This window comes from Triticum aestivum, chromosome 4D, assembly GCF_018294505.1.
Source record: "Triticum aestivum cultivar Chinese Spring chromosome 4D, IWGSC CS RefSeq v2.1, whole genome shotgun sequence".
Taxonomy (NCBI): domain Eukaryota; kingdom Viridiplantae; phylum Streptophyta; class Magnoliopsida; order Poales; family Poaceae; genus Triticum; species Triticum aestivum.
The window spans coordinates 99,913,838-99,919,589 of NC_057805.1; positions in this window are offsets into that span (position 1 = coordinate 99,913,838).

Genomic DNA, 5,752 nt, shown 5'->3' on the forward strand with positions numbered 1-5,752 from the left:
ACCTGTAGGTTGCTAGTAGTGTTGATTACTCCTTGTAGTTGATGCTAGTTGGTTTATTTGGTGGAAGATCATATGTTCAGATCCTATATGCATATTAATACTCCTCTGATTAGGAACATGAATATGCTTTATGAGTAGTTACATTTGTTCCTAAGGACATGGGAGAAGTCTGGCTATTAGTAGTCATGTGAATTTGGTATTCGTTCGATATTTTGATGAGATGTATGTTGTCTCTCCTCTAGTGGCGTTATGTGAACGTCGACTACATGACACTTCACCATTATTTGGGCCTAGAGGAAGGCATTGGGAAGTAATAAGTAGATGATGGGTTGCTAGAGTGACAGAAGCTTAAACCCTAGTTTATCCGTTGCTTCGTAAGGGGCTGATTTGGATCCATATGTTTCATGCTATGGTTAGGTTTACCTTAATACTTCTTTTGTAGTTGCGGATGCTTGCAATAGGAGTTAATCATAAGTGGGATGCTTATCCAAGTAAGGACAGCACCCAAGCACCGGTCCACCCACATATCAAATTATCAAAGTACCGAACGCGAATCATATGAACGTGATGAAAACTAGCTTGACGATAATTCCCATGTGTCCTCGGGAGCGCTTTTCTCTATATAAGAGTTTGTCCAGGCTTGTCCTTTGCTACAAAAAGGATTGGGACACCTTGCTGCACTTTATTTACTGTTGTTACTTGTTGCTCGTTACAAATTATCTTATCACAAAACTACCTGTTACCTATGATTTCAGTGCTTGCAGAGAATACCTCGCTGAAAACCACTTATCATTTCCTTCTGCTCCTCGTTGGGTTCGACACTCTTACTTATCGAAAGGACTACGATAGATCCCCTAAACTTCTGGGTCGTCATGCCCCCCTTGGTGACCTCCCGCACCGCCTCTTCGCCCTATAAATACCCAAATATTCCAGAAACCCTAGGTGGGTCGACAAAACACAATTCCAGCCGCCGCAAGTTCCAGAACCACGAGATCCAATCTAGACACCATCATGGAGGGGTTCATCATCCTCATTGGTGCCTCTCCGATGACGCGTGAGTAGTTCATCATAGACCTACGGGTCCGTCAACAGTAGCTAGATGGCTTCCTCTCTCTCTTTTGATTCTCAATACAATGGTCTCTTGGATATCTATTTGATGTAACTCTTTTTTGCGGTGTATTTGTTGGGATCCGATGAACTTTGAGTTTATGATCAGATTTATATCCATGAATATTATTTGAGTTTTCTCTTGATCTCTTATATGCATGATTATTTATAGCCTCGTATTTCTTCTTCGAATCTTTGGCTTAGTTAGGCCAACTAGATCGATTTTTCTTGCCACGGGAAGAGGTGCTTTGTGATGGGTTCAATCTTGCGGTGTTCTTTCCCAGTGACAGAAGGGGCAGCAAGACACGCATGTATCGTTGCTATTAAGGATAAAAAGATGGGGGCTATTCCTACATGAATATATCTCATCTACATCATGTCATCGTTCTTATTGCATTACTCCGTTTTTCCGTGAACTTAATACACTAGATGCATGCTGGACAGCGGTCGATGTGTGGACTAATAGTAGTAGATGCAGGCAGGAGTCGGTCTACTAATCTTGGACGTGATGCCTATGTATTGATCATTGCCTGGATATCATCATAATTATTTGAGGTTCTATCAATTGCCCAACAGTAATTTGTTTACCCATCGTATGTTATTTTCTTCAGAGAAACCACTAGTGAAATCTACGGCCCCCGAGTCTATTCTTTATCATATTTGCTTTGAGATCTATTTTTATTTGCTTTTGTTTTCAGATCTATTATTCCAAAAACCCATAAATACCTTGCTGCAATTTTTGTTACTTATTTTATTTCGCGTTTTATTGAGATATATTTATCCAATCTACACAAATTTTATCCCGTCAACTTGATAATTTCTAGCACCGTTACCCGTAGAGGGATTGACAACCCCTCATAAGCGTCGGGTTGCAGTATTTGTTCTTTGTGTGCAGGTACCATTTATAGTGCTGCTTGGTTCTCCTACTTGATTGATACCTTGGTTTCATAACTGAGAGAAATACCTACCGTAGTTGTGCTGCATCATCCCTTCCTCTTTGGGGAAATACCGACGTAGTTCAAGCGACATCAAAAGGAATTTCTGGTGTCGTTGCCGGGGAGACATCATCAACATCTATCAGGTTCCCAATCACAAATCTCATCTCCTTGCAATTTACATTATTTTCCATTTTCCTCTTGTTTTCATCTCCCCCACTTCACAAAAAAATTCGTTTTATTCGCCCTCTTTTTCATTCGTCGTTTTCTCATTAGATCTATCTTTTTGTCTGTATTTTTGCTTGCTACTTTGCCGCTATGGCTAGCTCCTCCTCTATTGCGTGTACCCCCGAGAACGAAGTTCTTAATTTTAAATAAAGGGGGGAGAATCTAAAAGATGCTTGGTATAGAATTTGCAATGCCCATAATAGATCTATTCATTAGCAATCTATCGTTATTCTTCTTCGCGGTTTTTATGTGGGCATTACCACTTGGTATAGATTCGTCCTTCATACGATTACCGGTGGGAATTTCTTGATGCGTCCATCTTTGTGTTTTAATGCTATGGGAAATCTAGTGGGTTTACCACCTATCATTGTTAATGAAACATATCTGACTCTCGAGCATGTAGTATGCAAAGATTAGATGCTATTGAAAAAATGAAGATTATTGAGGAACAACATGAAAATTTGGATGAAAGAATGTTCGGGAACGTAGTAATTTCAAAAAAATCCCTACGCACACGCAAGATCATGGTGATGCATAGCAACGAGGGGGAGAGTGTCGTCCACGTACCCTCGTAGACCATAAGCAGAAGCGTTATGACAACGTGGTTGATGTAGTCGTACGTCTTCAACATCCGACCGATCCAAGTACCGAACACACGGCACCTCCGAGTTCAGCACATGTTCAGCTCGGTGACGTCCCACGAACTCACGATCCAGCAGAGCTTCAAGGGAGAGCTCCGTCAGCACGACGGCGTGATGACGGTGATGATGATGCTACTGACGCAGGGCTTCGCCTAAGCACCGCTACGATATGACCGAGGTGGATTATGGTGGAGGGGGGCACCGCACACGGCTAAAAGATCAACTGATCAACTTGTGTCTTTATGGGGTTCCCCCTGACCACGTATATAACGGAGTGGAGGAGGGGGGAGGGCCGGCCCTCCTATGGTGCGCCCTGGAGGAGTCCTACTCCCACCGGGAGTAGGATTCCCCCCTTCCCTAGTTGGAGTAGGAGAGGAAGGGAAGGAGGAGTTGGAGAGGAGGAAAGGGGGGCTGAGGGAGTCCTGGACTAAGGGGTCCTCAGGCGTCCGGCCTATTAACCATGGGCCGGACTGATGGGCTGCAAAGATACGAAGACCGAAGACTGCACCCGTGTCCGGATAAGACTCTCCTTGGCGTGGAAGGCAAGCTTGGCGACCGATTATGAAGATTCCTCCCTCTGTAACCGACCTCGTGTAACCCTAGATCTCTCCGGTGTCTATATAAATCGGAGAGCTTAGTCCGGATAGGGTGAGACTCATTACCGTAGTCATACAGGCTAGACTTCTAGGGTTTAGCCGTTACGATCTCGTGGTAGATCAACTCTTGTAATACTCATATTCATCAAGATCAATCAAGCAGGAAGTAGGGTATTACCTCCATAGAGAGGGCCCGAACCTGGGTAAACATCGTGTCCCCCGTCTCCTGTTACCATCGACCTTAGACGCACAGTTCGGGACCCCCTACCCGAGATCCACCGGTTTTGACACCGACATTGGTGCTTTCATTGAGAGTTCCACTGTGCCGTCCCCAAAAGGTTTGATGGCCCCTTCAATTGTCAAGGACATTGCTGTCCAAGGAGAAACCTTCCTCCCCGGACAGATCTTCATATTCGGTGGCTTCGCACTGCGGGCCAACTCGCTTGGCCGTCTGGAACAGATCGACAGCTACGCCCCTGGCCATCAGGTCAGATTCGGGAGCTTGAACTACGTCGCGGACGTCCATGGAGACTTGATCTTCGCTGGATTCGAGACCGCAGCGATCGCTCTTGGTCACCCCGATGAACGTGACCTAAATCTGTCATCGGACCGCATCCAGGAGATTGCTCCTGTAACTGCTCTGGCCGTAGATCCGGAGCATATTGCACCATCCAAGGACAGGAGGCTCAACCCCACCGCGGAGGCCACAGATTCCACGGCGTTGGAGCCGAACATAGACCTAAAGTCACACGACGTCTTTGTCACCGGAACTCCGGACTCGTCTCTGGTCATAAATTCCGAGCTATATGCATCCGCAGACGCCGAACTTGATCGCTTATCGATCTTTGAGTTTAGCGCCACAGACATCTTCCAACACTCGCCCTTCAGCGATGTGCTAAACTCATTAAAGAATCTGTCCCTGGCGGGGGACTCACAGCCGAATTATGTCCGGTTTGAACTGGAGGCTGATGATGGGGGAGAATTCAGCTTCCCACCCGCCACCCTTTTCATAGCCACTGTCGAAGACTTAACCGATGTGCTTGATTACAGCTCTGATGATATCGACGGTATGGACGACGATGCCGACGAGGAGCAGGGCCAAAACCCACCGCTTACCGGACGCTGGACGGCCACTTCCTCATATGATGTATACATGGTGGATACACCTAAAGAAACTAACAATGACGACAAGGAGGATCCAGTTAAGGACAAACCTCCTGAGACACAGCCCCGACACCGGCGTCAGCGGCGCCGGTCTAAGTCACGTCGTACAAAAGACAACAACACCGGCACCGGAGAAAATAATACTCCAGACGGAGCCGAAGACAATGAAGACCCTGTCGGGGCAATATCCGAATAGGATGAACGGGAGGACGGGCACGTTAGCCCTGATGAACAGGCCATACACGAAGACTCGGAGGATAGTAATTATCTTCCGCTCTCCGAGGAAGAGGAGAGCCTCGGCAACGAAGAATTCATCGTGCCTGAAGAACCTCTCGAGCAGGAGCGCTTTAAACGCCGGCTAATAGCCACTGCAAGGAGCCTGAAAAAGAAGCAGCTGCAGCTTCAAGCTGACCAAGATCTTCTCAATAATAGATGGACCGAAGTCCTGGCCGCCGAAGAATACGGCCTCAACGGCCCAGCCAAAAATTACCCGAAGCACAAACTGTTACCACAGTTCGATGACGAGGCGCTGGAGCCCGTACCATCATCGCACAACGCATCCGACCGACCGCCACACGGTCAGGACAAAGCGGCAACTCAAGCCGAACACCAGACCACCCCACCTCGTCGTAATGGCAAGAATAAAACAGCTTGGGGTTGTACATACGATCGTCGACAGGACTTGGACAGCAGAGCAGGACACACAAGATCGATCTATGGATCGCGAGGACGTGCCTCGACACGCGACGACGGCTACCTATTCGGACGTGGCAAACCGAGCCACGCCCAGGCCGAAAACTGCAAACAGACTCCATCGGAGGTACATCGCAGTGTGGACCAATATAGAGGCGCCGCACACCCTCTTTGCTTCACAGACGAAGTAATGGAGCATGAATTCCCAGACGGGTTTAAACCCATGAATATCGAATCATATGATGGAACAACAGATCCTGCGGTATGGATCGAGGACTTCCTCCTACATATCCACATGGCCCACGGAGATGACCTTCATGCCATCAAATACCTACCACTAAAACTCAAAGGACCAGCTCGGTATTGGTTAAACAGTCTGCCGGAAAAT